This window comes from Hyperolius riggenbachi, chromosome 9 (assembly GCF_040937935.1).
Source record: "Hyperolius riggenbachi isolate aHypRig1 chromosome 9, aHypRig1.pri, whole genome shotgun sequence".
In the NCBI taxonomy this organism is placed as follows: domain Eukaryota; kingdom Metazoa; phylum Chordata; class Amphibia; order Anura; family Hyperoliidae; genus Hyperolius; species Hyperolius riggenbachi.
Window position 1 is genome coordinate 116544151 of NC_090654.1, and position 17497 is coordinate 116561647.

The following is a 17497-nucleotide window of genomic DNA, read 5'->3' on the forward strand; positions in this document are numbered from 1 at the left end:
TGTGTCGGAGATGTTTGAGCGCAAGAGGAAATTGCCAGCAAATGACCCCCGGGCCGTGGCAGTAACAGCCAGCATAGCCAAGCTTCTGGCCTGCGAAATGCTGCCATATCGATTGGTGGAGACAAACAGCTTCAAGGGCATGATGTCAGTGGCCATCCCACGTTACGTGGTTCCCAGCCGCTACCACTTTGCACGCTCTGCAGTGCCTGAGTTGCATGAGCACGTGGTCAGCAAAATAACCCGAAGCTTGAAGAATGCCGTTGCCTGCAAGGTTCACCTCACCACTGACACCTGGACGAGTGCGTTCGGCCAGGGTCGATACATCTCCCTTACCGCGCACTGGGTGAACCTTGTGGAGCCTGGCAGCGATTCCTCACCTGCTACGGCACGGGTGTTGCCCACGCCACAAACAGCTGCACCGCCGTCCCTCCCACTGGATAACAGCAGCACCTACCTCTCTGACTCCTTCTCCTCCAACGCATCTCAAAGCTGTACCTCATCCGGAAACGCTAACCCAGCAGCAGTAGGATCGTGGAAGCAGTGCAGCACAGCTGTTGGCATGCGTCAGCAAGCGTTGCTGAAGCTAATCTGCCTTGGGGATAAGCAGCACACAGGGGAGGAAATTTGGAGGGGAATAAAGGAACAGACGGATTTGTGGCTGGCACCGCTGGACCTGAAACCGGGCATGGTTGTGTGTGATAATGGGAGTAATCTCATTCGCGCTTTAAGGTTGGCTAAGCTGACACACATCCCTTGCCTGGCGCACGTGATGAACCTAGTAGTTCAGCGGTTCCTGAGGACATACCCAGGCGTGCCCGATCTGCTGTTGAAGGTGCGTCGAGTGTCCAAACATTGTAGAAATTCCAGTACTGCTTCGGGGGCACTCGCCAAGATGCAGGAGCGCTTCAATCTCCCCCACCATCGCTTGCTGTGTGATGTCCCTACGCGCTGGAATTCTACGCTGCACATGCTAGCCCGCTTTTGCGAGCAGAAGAGTGCAGTGGTCCAGTACATGACGGCGCAGTACCGAGGCGCATCCGGCCAGCTGCCAAGCTTCTGTGGATCCGATTGGGCCAACATGTTGGACCTCTGCCAAGTCCTCCAAAATTTTGAGCAATCCACGTTGCTTGTGAGCAGTGACAACTCTTCAGTCAGCATTACCATACCACTGCTGTGTTTACTGAAGAGGTCGATGTTAAAAATCAAGGAAACAGCTGTCATGATGCAACTGGGGGAATCTGAAGGAGAAAACGATCAGCGTGATGGTACCAACATCAGGCCATCCGCCTCAGGGAACGCTGGCCCCAGCAGCTATGACGAAGAAGAGGAGGAGGAACAGCTGGAGTTGGAGCAGGAATTTCATGCCACCACTGACGAGGGCCAGAGCGGTGCACGTTGGACTTCCACAATTCAACGCGAATGGTCAGCAGAAGCAGACCAGGAGGAAGGTGACGACTATGATGCATCACAACAACTATCACAACGCTCACAAGAGGATGATGAGGATTCTGGTAGGACTCTGGCACACATGGCTCAATTCATGCTAGACTGCATTGAACGTGACCCACGCATTGTGCGCATTCTGGACAACACCAATTACTGGGTTTATACCCTTCTGGATCCACGGTACAAACACAATGTTCCAAAACTGCTTGAAGAAAGAGTCAGACAGGTCAAAATGGAAGAATACCAGCAGGCCCTTGTGGAGACTTTAGAGAGGAGATTGACATCCTCCCCCTCCTCTAGCCAGTTGTACGCAGACAGACTGACTTCCGCAAACCCAGGACGACCAGGAGGGCAGCAAACAACGCAAGCCGCAGCTAGTACCCAAAAGGGAATGGTATCGGCAGTGTCCTTGGAGTGGGAAAATTTTCTGACACCCATGCAGCCGCAGCCCACTGAACAGCAAGCGTGCAGATCCACCTCCAACACCGATCGCCTGGAGAAGATGGTCAAGGACTACATGTCAGATGGCGTAGCTGTGTCGAACCATCCATCTGCACCCTTCAACTATTGGGTATCGAAGCTAGACACCTGGCACGAACTGGCAATGTACGCAATAGAGGTGCTGGCTTGCCCGGCAGCCAGCGTTATGTCGGAACGCTGTTTCAGTGCTGCCGGAGGCATCGTCACAGATCGGCGTATCCGCCTCTCTACAGAAAATGCAGACCGTCTGACTCAAATTAAAATGAATCAATCCTGGATTGGAAATGACTACGCAACACTCCAGGACCCCAACCAAGTAACATGACCAATGAACATCTGGGATGGTGTTGCGTTTCCGGGCCCTGTTTATTGAACCTCTCATCTGTATTACATTTATGACTGCATGGCGGCAAAAAGCATTGCTGCTATATCCGCACGCTTTTTGTCCACATGCAAGGCCTGGGTTGTTGTGTCTCACAAAGCGTGGCCTTCTCCTCCTGCGCCTGCTCCTGTTCCATCACGTCTGCTGCTGCTGGGTTAGCGTTGCCGCGTGGTCCCTGTTTATTGAACCACTTATCTTTATTACATTTATGACTGCATGGCGGTACAAAGCATGCTATCCGCACGCTTCTTGCCCTCATGCAAGGCCTGGGTTGTTGTGTCTCACAAAGCGTGGCCTTCTCCTCCTGCGCCTGCTCCTGTTCCATCACGTCTGCTGCTGCTGGGTTAGCGTTGCCGCGTGGTCCCTGTTTATTGAACCACTTATCTTTATTACATTTATGACTGCATGGCGGTACAAAGCATGCTATCCGCACGCTTCTTGCCCTCATGCAAGGCCGGGGTTGTTGTGTCTCACAAAGCGTGGCCTTCTTCTCCTCCTGCGCCACCCTCCTCCTGTTCCATCACGTGTGCTGCTGCTGGGTTAGCGTTACCGGTCCCTTTTCCTGGAACCTCTTATATGTATTACATTTATGACTGCATGCCGACAAAAAACATGTTACCTGTGCAAAGAAAACAGACATTTCCCGCATTTAAAAGACAGTTTTCCCTTTGAAACTTTAAAATCGATTTTCTCAAAAACTATAAGCTCTTTTTGCTAATTTTTTTTTCCTCTTGTACCCACTCCCAAGGTGCACATACCCTGTAAATTTGGGGTATGTAGCATGTAAGGAGGCTTTACAAACCACAAAAGTTCGGGTCCCCATTGACTTCCATTATGTTCGGAGTTCGGGTCGAACACCCGAACATCGCGGCCATGTTCGGCCTGTTCGGCCCGAACCCGAACATCTAGATGTTCGCCCAACACTACTCCTGGGGAGATCCAGAATATACACCCAGAAAAAGAGGACCAGAAGGGGGTGCAGAGCAGGGAAGAGGAAACAAAAGGAGAAGACAGTGAGGGGAAAAGGGGTCTTCAATTTGAGTGGGGTGGATCTCAATCAAAAGGAATTAAAACTGTTGGACCATGGCTTGAAGTACGCCCCAAAGAAGAGCCTTCATAAATTCCAGACGTATATCGATGTACAGAAGTACGTAAGAAAGTTAAATGTGAAAAAATACTTTATTCAGAAGGAAGGCCCTACGAGCAGAGTGAACCATATATCAAAATTTAGAAATGCTTCAGTTTTTAATCCTCAAGATTCCTCGAATCTCAACGCCGTGGATATTTTTAAGGAGAGGGTGTTGGATGATTTGAGGAAAATTGAACCAAGTAAGTTTCAACAGGAGAAGGAGTCTATAGAAAGTTTAATTAAAGAGAAAAATTTGGTAATCCGTGCTGCTGATAAAGGGGGGGGGGGGGGGGGAGTGGTGGTATTGAGAAAGGACCAGTACTTTAAGGAATTAGATAGATTGGTGTATGATGAACAAACTTATGAAAGATTAAGTGGGGATCCTACAACCAAGATCAAGCGAGATTTGGCCCTGATGCTGGATGAGGGCCTCTTGAGTGGTTTAGTTGACCGGCCCACAGTGGGTTATTTGGTGCCTTCTGCTAATAGAGTTCCGGTTATTTACCAACTCCCAAAGATACACAAATATTTGGTGGAACCCCCGGGACGCCCAATTTTGAGTGGGGTCAGATCCATCACACACCGATTAGGCCAATATATAGATTCCTTTTTACAGCCCATGGTAAAGACCCTCCCAAGAATCTTGTTGGATACAAAGCATACAGTACAGATATTGGAGAACCTGGATATAGAGGGAGAGATTTTGATGGCAACGGCTGACGTAGGCTCCCTTTATACGAACATCCCGCACGATGAGGGTGTAGAGGTGGTCACGTCGCTGTTGGAAAACCAGAGCGATCTTCCGACAATGTTTATCAGATTTCTGATGGAGTTGCTGGAATTCGCATTGAAAAATAATTATTTCTGGCATAAGGGGGATTATTTTAAACAGGTCTTCGGATGTGCTATGGGGTCGTCCTTCGCCCCTAATCTGGTGAATATATATATGGCCCGGTGGGAGGAGGAAGCTATACAGCTAGGAGGGGAGAAGGTAAAACTTTGGCGAAGGTACATAGATGATCTGCTGATCTTCTGGGCTGGAGACGAGGTGAGTTTTCATGCATTTATAGAAGAGATTAATCAGATTAGACCCAATATCCAGCTGACAGCCGAATGCAGTCCATCTCATATTCACTTTTTGGATTTAGACATTTTTAGAGACCAGACAGGTTTTAAGACGAAATGTTTTTTTAAGCCGACGGATCGGAACGGTTTTATAGATACACAAAGTTGCCATCACCCACCGTGGCTAAAGGGGGTCCCAAAGGGACAATTTATGCATATTCTGAGGAACTGTTCTGACAGTGCCAGTTTTTTTGAACAGTCAGACATTATTAAGAATAGATTTGTGGAGAAGGGATATGAGAGGGATTGGCTGGATAGGCTTCAGCTGGAGATAGCTACAGTGGACCGTAAAGGATTAATCTATAGTGAGAGAAAAAGCACTATGAAAGAACAGAAACCTTTTGCTTTTATATCTGAGTTTTCTGCTCAATACAGAAAAATGGAACAGATCCTTCATAGGCATTGGGGCATTCTCCAGAGCGATCATATTCTGAAGAGTGTCCTCCCAGAAAGACCGTCCTTCATTTATAGAAAGGCCCCTAATTTAAAAAAATTAATTTCACCTAGCTGTGTGGCTCCCCCTGTACAGAGGGAATTAGTGGGGTGGCAGACTCCAGGATTCTTCCCCTGTAGGAATTGCAAGGGCTGTAGAGAATCGAAGGGAGAAAGAAAGGTAAGTATTCAAGCAGAGTCTAATGGGAGAGAATATAAAATCAGGCAATTTATTACGTGTGCATCTGTGGGGGTGGTGTATGTAATATGGTGTAGTTGCGGCTTGCAATACGTGGGCCGCACCACCAGGTCATTAAAGGAAAGGGTTGGGGAACACGTAAATATCATCAGAAAGGGTTTTGAGCAACATAATTTATCTATGCACTTTAAATTGAAACATCAGTGCGACCCGAGTGAAATGTCCTTTTGTGGAGTGGAGAAACTAAGAGGTTCCTGGAGGGGTTTTAATAAAACGAGAGAGATCTCCAAAAAAGAAGGAATGTGGATTTTTAATTTAGACACTTTAGTCCCTAAAGGTCTTAATGTAAAATTTGATATAAATTGTTTTATTAGGAATGATTAATATTGGAGGGAGGGTATACTAGGGTGAATGTAGAGAAATGTTGTATTGGCAGTATTTGTAAATGACCACTCTGCCTGATAGTTGAAAATCGCAGTTTAGATGATTTCATAGAAGGTTTTGCCGTCTGGCTTGGTGGTGGAACGCAGGGGCACTTCCTATCTTGGAACGCAGCGGTGGTTTTCTATTTCCTGTACGAGAGATCCTCCATAGGGAGATGTTAATGTGCGTCTTTATGACGTTTGACACGAGAGCTTGTCCGCCGAGTTAGTATGGGGGGACGGACTCAGCTCGGGAAGTGGAGAGAGATGGTTACGCATGCGCAGGAGAGTTTCTGTTCGCATGCTTAAGGGTACAATAAAGTTGGTTTATGTAGGCCCAATGCATAAAAATGCCGGCGTAGCGTCTGACGTCAGCCCCTGATGAGTCAGATTACTGACGAAATGCGTAGGGCGGAGCTACGTTGGACGCTGTCGGCTGATACAGAAGTACCAGAGAAACTGCTCGGGACGCGGAAATTTGAGGCGATGATCAGCGGAGTGGTCACCCGGGGACCCAACACTGTATAAAACGCTGTTATCAAGTCTCCAAAGTTCCCGCAGTAACTTGACTGAGGAGTGGCAAACGGATCTCCGATACTGTTTAGTGACCCCCTATTGGCTTTAAATCTTACCTCCGGAGATCTAAGGAGGCCCATTGGGTGAGTGCGGACACGGAGGGGGTGTGTCGCGGTGCTCACCAGCGGTGTATTAAAGCTATTTCATCACGGTTTCTTGGGATATTGAAATGGTGGTGGTGATGCTAAGATTATAAACGGAGTCACACTATATGCCTTTTTTTCTGTTTATCTATATATCGTGTTGATCCTAAACGGAGCCTGCGCAAGAAGACCCGGATGATCCAAGGTGTTATGTTTAAAGGGACTCCTACTGACATTTAATGGACATTTATTGGGTCTGACTGTGGACTTTGTGAGATCTGGAACGCTACTTTGTTGTTTATTTGTTCTCTAGTTTTATCTAACACCCCGGAACTGGTCTAGATAATATTACAGATGGTAACAGGATTCCTAGACTAAGGTGTGAGCTCCTTGGTCATCAACACCTTGGAAACTGGTCTAGATAATAACACAGATAATAACAGGATTCCTAGACTAAGGTGTGAGCTCCTTGGTCATCAACACCTTGGAAACTGATCTAGATAATAACACAGATACTGACAGAAGGTCTGAGTGCTACCACGTAGTGATCGCAATGCCAGACACCAGAGAAATGACCAACACCCAGTATATATACCCCAGTGCTCTCCAGCGCCACCCCTAAGTGCTGGACCAATGAAAACTGCTGGAATTGTCAGCTGACCGGCTTGGTCAGCTGACGCCCTTCTGACTGTCATAAAGGCTCTGCCTCTCCGCGCGCGCGTCCTCCTGAACCTGTGTGGACTATCAGTCCCAGCCACACCAGACATGTGTTGTACTGTTTCTGCTGTGTTGGATGCGGAACCAGCCGCACCGCTGTCCAAGCATGCGGCGGTTCTTCCGCGTTCAGCAGTACTGTCAGAACTATGCCTATGCGTGCCAACATCTGCGTCTGACGCGGAATCCGCCGCCCTGTTCACAAAGCATGTGGCGGTTTCCTCGCGCTACGTCATGCCAGTGGATGCAGACCCACGCACGCAACCTGCCGCGTTGGACGCGGAATCAGCTGCCTTGCTCTGAGTACTCACGGCTGCTTTTCCGCGTTTTCTCACAGTGCATTTACTGGTGGAAGGCTATCTGCCATTATGTGCATTTACAGGTGGAAGGCTGTCTGTCAATATGTGCATTTACTGGGGAAAGGCTGTCTGTCATTATGTGCATTTACTGGGGAAAGGCTGTCTGTCATTATGTGCATGTAACAATTGGGGAACTATTTCCGCCGTCAGCGCACAGGACGCGCGCTGACACGACGGAAATCCTCCACAAGCGTGTAATTAGAGAGAACCCAGCTATGGTGCTATGCACTTGTAGAGGGAGATTCCCACCGGCAGATGGAGCTGTGGAGTGCAGACGAACACAGCCTCTACACAACCACAGATGCCAGCTGGGAATTGTACGAGTTGAAGCAATGCAGTGCAAGATCGCCCTTAAAGAGAGAGAACACAGAGACAGAATGTAGGTGTGTCCACCAATCTAGTCGCTACCCAGCGACGGTGAACACACAACAACGGAAATGAAGTGGGAACGCAATTGCAAGTGTAGCGATTGCCAATAGTGACACAAGACCGAACTAGACAGAGCACAAGTGTAGAGAAAGAGCACAGAGACAGAATGAATGTGTTTCCACCAATCTAGTTGCCACCCAGCAACGGTGAATACACATCCGCAGAAACAAAGTACGAACGCAATCACAAGACTGGCGATTGCCAACAGACACAAGACCGAGCAGGACAGAACACAAGTGTAGAGAAAGAGCACAGTGACAGAATGAATGTGTGTCCAGCAATTTAGTCGCCACCCAGCAACGGTGAACACACATCCGCAGAAACAAAGTACAAACGCAATCGCAAGACTGGCGATTGCCAACAGACACAAGACCCAGCAGGACAGAACACGAGAGTAGCAAAAGGCACAGCAAACAAGAACAATCAGAACATCAAGGAAAATAACAAACGCTAGCTAAACACGAACACCGCACTCATTCGCAACAGCGAAGGCGTTTACGACACGATCACCGCGCGTAAGGCGCCCACTGATAAGCGTGCCACACTAACTAACCAATGAAACACAAACATGAACTAGAGAACGCAAATGCTTGCTAAACGGTTACCTCACCGAGCCTACAGCAAGCGTTCGTACCAGACAAGACAGACAGATGGGGCTACCAGTAGCAACCGCTGCTCTGGCTAGCACCCCTAAGGCGGAATACAGAAGGAACCACCGCTGCTACCGCTAGAGCGGATGCGATCCAAACAGACAAACAGATGGGGCTACCAGTAGCAACCGCTGCTCTGGTTAGCACCCCTAAGGCAGAATACAGAAGGAACACTCCCAGACAGACAGAACAATTTCCTGTTGACCGCCGCTGGCGACAAGAAAATCGAGACAGAACAAGGCAATGCAGATAATACAACCTGACTGCACTAGAAGGGATGCCTAGTGCAGTCCCCATGAATTACTCTAAGATAATCTTAGCAAACGACAGCAAGGCTGACACTCCAGGAGAGTTTTCAGGAACAAACCATCATGACTAGCAAGGGATTATGGGAGAAAATGGTATTTATACTGCAAGCCATCAAAGGAGGCAGCTAGGAAATGTGCATGACAAGTGTATGCAAATTCCTCAGCAGAGCAACTCTGAAACTTGCAAAGCGAAGACAGGTCTCTTTTCCAGAGACCTGTAGCATTCCGACCTAAAGAATGGACGAACAGCTGTCTGCTCATGCAGACAGCTGAGCAGATCGTTACAGTGCATTTACTGGTGGAAGGCTGTCTGTCATTATGTGCATTTACTGGGGAAAGGCTGTCTGTCATTATGTGCATTTACTGGTGGAAGGCTGTCTGTCATTATGTGCATTTACTGGTGGAAGGCTGTCTGTCATTATGTGCATTTACTGGTGGAAGGCTGTCTGTTATTATGTGCATTTACTGGGGAAAGGCTGTCTGTCATTATGTGCATTTACTGGTGGAAGGCTGTCTGTTATGTGCATTTACTGGGGAAAGGCTGTCTGTCATTATGTGCATTTACTTGTGAAAAGCTGTCTCTCATTATGTGCATTTACTGGGGAAAGGCTGTCTGTCATTTCGTGCATTTACTGGTGAAAAGCTGTCTCTTATGTGCATTTACAGGTGACATATTGTACGGCTCTCACAGAATTTCATTTTAAAATATGTCGTGTTTATGGTTCTCTCAGCCAAAAAGGTTCCCTACCCCTGCCATAGACGCTTTCAGCTGTGCTGCAAAACGGAACAAATGTCCGCTTTCACCTTGTTTAAACCCCCACAAGCCATATATCCATGGATAGGTAAGCATGTCCTCTAACGAATTTTGAGGTTTTTGGTAACAAAAAGTTTAAATTGGCTTGATAATTGGCCGTGTAGGAGCCACCGAACGGCCTAATTCTCGGTTCCGTCGTCCATCTTAATTCTGCTGTGCAGGTCGTTTCTTCCTCCTCATTGGAGGGTTTGTTAGCTGCACACCCCCCACCTAACAATCCCTCCAATGAGGAGGAAGAAAAGACCTGCAGGGCAGAACCAAGATGGCCGACGGACCCGAAATTGTGGCTGTTCCGCGGCTCCTATACAGTCGTTAAAACTTTTTTTTTTTACCGAAACCCGCAAAATTCGTTAGAGGACATGCTTAGCTACCAGGGGATATAAGGCTTGTGGGGGTTTAAACAAGCAAACAGAAGTAATTTGTTCCGTTTTGCAGCACAGCTGAAAGTGTCTATGGGGATTTGCGGTGGGTCCCCTAAAATAGACTAGCCCACTATCTTCTCTCGTATCTTCCTGCTTTCTACTCTGAATACTTCTTAATCCGCTGATTACTTTTCCTGCCTCTCTCTCTCTGCACAGTCTTCAGGTTCACTGTACCTCTCTGCTGCTCTCTTAATCACTGCAGCCAGCTTGGCACATCATCTTAGCAGCGCCATGTCCTTTCACAGATCAGTTTCTTCACAGCCAGCCAAAAAACTGCGACACCACAAATCCAACCAGCTCAGACCGGTTTTCTCAACTGCATGCTCAGGAAAAAAAAACAGCTGAGTCAGATGCAGGCTCTTTGTGTCCACCCCCTGGAGGCGGGTACTCTTCCTCTCTCAGGGCTGGTGCACACCGAGCGGCTTTTTGGGCGTTTTCAGATCCGCTTGCGGCTGCGGATCTGCTTGGTCAATGTATCTCAATGGGGTGGTGCACACCAGAGCGGCAGGCGTTTTGCAGAAAAGAAAAATGCCTGGGTGAGGCATTTTTTGGATTGCGGATGCGTTTCTGCCTCAATGTTAAGTATAGGAAAAACGCAAACCGCTCTGAAAAACGGCACTTCAGAGCGGTTTTGCAGGCGTTTTTGTTACAGAAGCTGTTCAGTAACAGCTTTACTGTAACAATATATGAAATCTACTATACTGAAAACCGCAGCAGCAATCCGCAAAACGCTAGCAAAACGCCTCATAAAAATAAAAAAAAGCGTTTAAAAATCTGCTAGCGTTTTGCGGATCTGCTAGCGGGTTTTGGTGTGCACCAGCCCTCAGCTCTGATTCCACCTCTTCTGCAGCCGGTGGCCATTTTGGATCTTTGCTTACCCAAATTCTGCAGCCCTGTGATTCAGTAACCTGTGCTAGCAGCATCTGACAGGCTACAGCTGCTGGCCAGGCACAAAAAGGCTCTTTGCCTTCTTCTAAACTTCTGGCAGGGCTACAGCAGGAATAGACAGGGAGGTGATATTGTTTGGGAACCAGAATAGAGTAGAAGAGGAGAAGAGATCATTTGCCTTTTTTCAGGTTTTTCTACCCAATTTAGACAAGTAGAAAGAATCTTTAGACGTCATTGGAACATACTACAGGGGATCATGTCTTGCAGGGTATTATTTCAGATAGACCAACATTTGTGTATAGGAGGGCCCCTAACATGAAGAACTCCCTGACCCCAAGTTGTGTGGAACCACCCAGGGGGGGAATCACTTAATAGGGTGGCAGACTCCGGATTTCTATCACTGCAGAAGCTGTAAGGGCCCTTTTCCACTAGCAATCGCTAGCGTTCACGCTGAACGCTAGCGATTGCTGAATCGCAATTACCGGCGATTCCCCGACGTTCGCGGCCGCGATTTTGCTATGCTATGCACTGCATAGCAAAATCGCGGCAATAATCGCTCCGCCGCGCGATCGCGATCCGGTCAAAAACGAATCGCGGTAGTGGAAATGACCTACCGCGATTCCTATGCTAAAAGCAAACTGTAGCGATTTGACAAATCACTAGCGGTTTGCGGTTTTGCGATTAAGCAATCGCAAACGCTGTAGTGGAAAAGGGCCCTAAAGGGTGCACTGAGGCAAAAGGGGAGAAAAAGGTGAGTATTAAGTCAAGGTCTAATAGTAGAGAATTTAAAATTAAGAATTTTATTACATGCTCTTCTGTGGGAGTCGTGTATGCCATATGGTGTGACTGCGGCCTACAGTATGTAGGCCGCACAACTAGAATGTTAAAAAAGAAAGAATTGGGGAGCATATAAAAAATATCAAAAAGGGCTTTGAAAAACATAATGTATCATTGCATTTTAAACAGAAGCGTTTATCTGATCCTAAATGTATGCATTTTTGTGGGATTGAAAAGTTGATACCATCATGGAGGGGGTGTAATAGGGTAAGGGAGATTTCAAAGAAAGAAACTCGCTGGATATTCGACCTGGATACTTTAACCCCATTGGGTTTAAATGTGGAATTAGATATAAATTGTTTTCTGAGAAATGACTAATTTGATAGATGCGGGATATGGATTTGTAAAAAAATTCTATATTGCTGCTAAAAATATTTTAAATATTTTAAAACTGGGTGTTTTATTTAACCTCCCTGGCGGTAAGCCCGAGCTGAGCTCGGGCTATGCCGCGCAGGAGGATTTCTCAGGGTCTGTTGGGGCGATTCGCCCCATTCAAAGTGCTGTACGCGCAGCCAGCACTTTGCTAGCCGCGCGCACAGCTCGATCGCCGCCGCTCTGCGGCGATCGCCCGCACACAGCGGCGGAAGAGGGCCCCCCCCGCCAGAGCCCTGCGCTGCCCGGACCAATGAGTTCCAGGCAGCGGTATGGGCTGGATCGAGTGCGCCTGACGTCAGGACGTCGGCTGACGTCCATGACGTCATGCCGATCGTCGCCATGGCGACAGGAGAAGCCAAACAGGGGAACGCGTTATATACGCGCTCCCCTGTTTGCTATTGATGCCGGCGACGTCCGCACTAGAGGGCCACATGAGCCCTCTAGTGGTGTTTCATGTAGCTACCACTCTGGTAGCTTTACATGAAACAAAAAATAAATAAAAAAAAAAAGGATTTTTGCCCATTTGTCAAAATAAATTAACCACCAGGGAGGTTAATGTATGGGGTTGGGATTGAACGGGGGGTTATATATGTTGTAAGTGACCGTTTGTGTCAACTAAGCTGAAGTCTGTAAGCACTAATAAGTCCCTGGGGCTTCTGTAGTTGTAGGCAGAAAGTCCGTCATTGTGGACAGAAAGTTGCTAGGTAACGAAGTTCCCTCCGCGGTGAATCAGGAAAGGACAGCGGGTGGGTGTTGTTTAAGTAGCGCAGGACTTGCGTCTGACGTCAGCCCCTGCTGAGTAAACTTGGTGACGAAATGCATGGGGTGGAGCCACGTCAGACGCGATCAGCTTGAGGACGGGAAGTGAACTGGAATAGCGGGGAGATCGGAGAGCCTGAGGCGGTATTGATTCGAGCGGCTACCTGAGAACTTCAGCTCTGTTATATGCACTTTTTGCTACTCTGCTTGTGAGTGTAAATTTTAATTCTATTTTAAATCTATTTTATTAAAGCAATGCAGTTTTACGCTATGAGGAGTATGTTTTAGTTCTAGTGATGGATTCACTGTGATCGATACTGGAAGGCTTTTGAATCTTACCTCCGGATACATTTGGAGGACAGCTGGGTGAGTGCGGGCAGTGTGGGGGTGTCCGACTCACTGCGGGTGTTACATTTAATGTTGAAGAAGCACAAGGGAAGGTGGTGTTGTGTTAGCTGACATTCAGAGTTACGCTATTGGATTCTCTTGTCTTCTTGTTTTGCATATAACGTGTTGGCCACTTGGAGAGGTGCTGCTGGAACTGTGAAGATTTCAAGAGACTTTATGATGGTCCTTTATTCATTGTTCTATTAGTGGTAACAAGAACATTTAGGCCTTGAAGCGCTACTTCTGGTTTTGTGTTGTAACCCATGATCATGAGCTGTTTTTCCTGATCACGAGGTTGGATTCTGAATTCGTGATTGCCTCTTGATCACGGATTCAGCTCCCAATGCACCCATGATCATGGTCCAAATCCGGCTCGTGATCACAGATTCTGCCGTGATCACGGGCTGTGATTATTACTTGAAAGCCTGCCGAATTGGTTAATAGCAAAGCCCCCTTACATGCTAGAAACACCAAATCTGCAGGATATGTTAAGTAGAACAGTGGAAACAAAGGATATACTTTATTTTCAAAAAGACCTTATAGTTTTTGAGAAAATCGATTTTAAAGTTTCAAAGGAAAAAAGTATACATTTAATTGCGGTAAATGACAGTTAATGTATTTACCACATTTAAATGTATATTTTTTCCTTTGAAACTTTGAAATCGATTTTCTCAAAAACTATAAGGTCTTTTTGAAAAAAAAAATCCTCTTGTTTCCACTGTTAACATATCTGGCAAATTTCTAGCATGTCTAGCATGGTGTTTTTAGCATGTAAGGGGGCTTTGCTATTAACCGCTAAAGTCGGCGGGTTTTGTCAGGTTTTAATCACAAATACTTTTTCCATTTGAAATTTAAAATTGATTTTCTCAAAAACTATTTTTTTTTTTATTTATTTTTTTTACGTTGTAGCCACTTCTCACCTTTATAATCCATGCAGTTTTGGTGATTGTAGCATGTATGGGGGCTTTGCTATTAACATTAAAGTCAAATCTGTGATCACGGATTCCACAAGCAATCACGGCTAAAATCTGAGTCGAATTCAGAATTCCGTCTCAAATCCAGATCACAATCACGGCGCATCTGGATTTAGATACTACCATGGCCGGATTTACTCGAATTTGTGATCGGGGGTATCCAAGCAACACTGGAAGTGAGCAGTGGGTGTCTGTGTGCTCTGTCTCCTGCTTCCAGCTGTGGACTCTGCATGGCTGCATCCCCCTGCTGCCTCATTTGGGTCTGCCTTCTTACTGTGAGTTTCTTCCTTCACTGCCTCCCCACTGCGGCTAATTGATTCCCTGCCTAGTCTCCCTCATTCTGGCCAATGAAGTACTGTGAAAGCCACACTGGGCACCAAACACTAAGTACTGCTGTGCCCCATTGACCTCCATTTCTCATTACAGTCAGCTATCTCTAGCCACTCTCAGCTATATCTGGACTGGACTGTATACCCAGTAGCTGCAGCTGGGATAAAGGGGCACTAGGAGAGGACCAGGGAGAGACACAGGGGGACCAGGAGGGGACACGGGGGTCCAGGGAGAGACACAGGGACACCAGGAGGGGACACAGGGAGACCAGGATGGGACATAGGAACCAGAAGGGGACACAGGGACCAGGAGCGGACACAGGGAACACACAGGGGGAGCAAAGGAAGACACACTAGTGATGTCGTGAACTTGAAGCCTCATGGGAGCAGATCATCCAGACCAGGTGGTCTGAAGGTCCTGCTCCCCTGCGGCTTCATTCTTGAACTTCTGTTGGTGGTCTATCCTAGCTTAATTGTTTTCCAGATGAGATGCTGCTGTATATTTATATTGTGGAAGAAATCAGGAAGTAAAACACTGTCAGTTTTTACAGCCAGTGTGATGTAAACTGTCAGTTTTCTATTTGTTCCTATGTAGCTGCAAAACCTTCACTGAGCGACACGGTCTGGAAAACTAGGTCTTGCTTTATTGCCTGGTTCCATTGGCAAAAGCTAATGCTAATGTGAACTGAGCCTTAAAGTGGTCTGAAACCAGTATTGCATTGTTTGATGTGGGGCGTGCAATTTTAGTCCAGGAGGAGCAGTGTACGCCACAGCGATTAACCATTCAATTGTAGTATTAGGTCAGGGATGCGCAGCCTTTTACCTGTATTTGTTTCCATAATTTTGTAACTACCAAGTTAGCAGTTCCCATAGTGCTTTCCTGTTTGCATGGTAAGTATTTAATTATGCATATGTTTTGCATCTGTTTGATTGCTGAGTGTGTATTTAAACTATATAAGTGGTGCCAGGGCCTGATTACTGACCAGGCAACAAAAGCAGTCGCTTGGGGCCCCATTCAGAGTCAAAGGGGCCCCATCAGCACATAAACCAGCCCTCGCCATCCTGTCAGCGGTGGCTGGATGGTATAATGGTTAAAGGGACTCTGAGCAGTGCAGTAACTATGGAAAGATGCATATCATTTTAAAGCTCTCTTTCTCCTCTTTCCAATGATATATAAGCTACCACCTTATGCCTTTTAGTTTTCACTATTTTCACGATCGAAATCGCGGCCACCCCAATTTCGATCGCGAAAATAGCGAAAACTAAAAGCCATAGGGTGGCAATTTATCTATCGTTGGAAAGAGGAGAAAGAGAGCTTCAAAATGATATGCATCTTTCCATAGTTACATTGTATTACACAGGATGACTTTCGCCAGCTTGATTCAGCACAATGCAATGAAATATAAGGAACCCAGGGGGATATAATTACAAACATCATGCTGGTAGGTGTGAGGATGTAATTAATTAGTTGTGGGTATGCTTAAAGGGAACCTTAACTGGCGGGGAAAAATAAATTCACGTACCTGGGAATCTGGATGTGGGCCCCCCCCCCCCTCCCCCACGGCAACAACAGCCCCCCTCCCCCGGCAACACCCGACGCACACACATATCCAAATCCCTATAGCCAGCTATAGGTCCCCCCAGTATAGGTAGCCAGGCATAGGTAAGCCAGTATAGTTGCCCCCGGTATAGGTTAGCCAGGTAGGTGCCTCCAGCATAAGTAGCCAGTATAGTTGCCCCCAGTATAGGTTAGATAGGCAGGCGCCGCCGGTATAGGTTAGATAGATAGGTGCCCCCAGTACAGGTTAGCTAGGTGGGTGCCTCTAATATAGGTAGCCAGAATAGTTGTCCCCAGCATAGGTTAGATAGGTAGGTGCCCCCAGTATAGGTTAGTTAGGTAGGTGCCTCCAATATAGGTAGCCAGTATAGTTGCCACCTGTATAGGCTAGCTAGGTGCCCCGAATACAGGTTAGACAAGTAAGTGCCCCCAGGTTAGATAGGTAGGTGCCCCCCAGTATAGGTTAGATTAGGTAGCTGCCCCCCAGTATAGGTTAGATGAGGTAGGTGCCCCCCAGTATAGGTTAGGTAGCTGCCCCCCAGGATAGATTAGGTAGCTTTCCCCCAGGATAGGTTAGATTAGGTAGCTGCCCCCAGGATAGGTTAGAGTAGGTAGCTGCCCCCCAGGATAGGTTAGAGTAGGTAGCTGCCCCCCAGGATAGATTAGGTAGCTGCCCCCCAGGATAGATTAGGTAGCTGCCCCCCAGGATAGGTTAGATTAGGTAGCTGCCCCCCAGGATAGGTTAGATTAGGTAGCTGCCCCCCCCCCCCGATAGGTTAGGTAGGTAGCTGCCCCCCCAGGATAGGTTAGATAGGTAGCTGCCCCCCCAGGATAGGTTAGGTAGGTAGCTGCCCCCCCAGGATAGGTTAGGTAGATAGCTGCCCCCCCAGGACAGGTTAGGTAGGTAGCTGCCCCCCCAGGACAGGTTAGGTAGGTAGCTGCCCCCCCAGATAGGTTAGGTAGGTAGCTGCCCCCCAGGATAGGTTAGGTAGGTAGCTGCCCCCCCAGGATAGGTTAGGTAGGTAGCTGCCCCCCCAGGACAGGTTAGGTAGGTAGCTGCCCCCCCAGGACAGGTTAGGTAGGTAGCTGCCCCCCCAGATAGGTTAGGTAGGTAGCTGCCCCCCCAGGATAGGTTAGGTAGGTAGCTGCCCCCCCAGGACAGTATAGGTAGGTAGCTGCCCCCCCAGGACAGGTTAGGTAGGTAGCTGCCCCCCAGGATAGGTTAGATTAGGTAGCTGCCCCCCCCCCCCAGATAGGTTAGGTGGGTAGCTGCCCCCCAGGATAGGTTAGGTAGGTAGCTGCCCGATTGGATAGGTTAGGTAGGTAGCTGCCCCCCCAGGACAGGTTAGGTAGGTAGCTGCCCCCCCAGGATAGGTTAGGTAGGTAGCTGCCCCCCAGGATAGATTAGGTAGCTGCCCCC

At 47.8% G+C, this 17497-nt stretch overlaps 1 long non-coding RNA gene across 1 annotated transcript in view; it reads right to left on the reverse strand.

Annotated features, from left to right (window-relative positions):
* LOC137531714 (uncharacterized) overlaps positions 1 to 10250 on the reverse strand; it is a 293087-nt gene extending 282837 nt beyond the window's left edge. Inside the window, exon 1 of the long non-coding RNA XR_011023716.1 lies at positions 10145 to 10250. This is a non-coding gene — a long non-coding RNA (uncharacterized lncRNA). The remainder of the gene's footprint in view (positions 1 to 10144) is intronic.
* Between the last annotated feature and the right edge of the window lie 7247 nt (positions 10251 to 17497).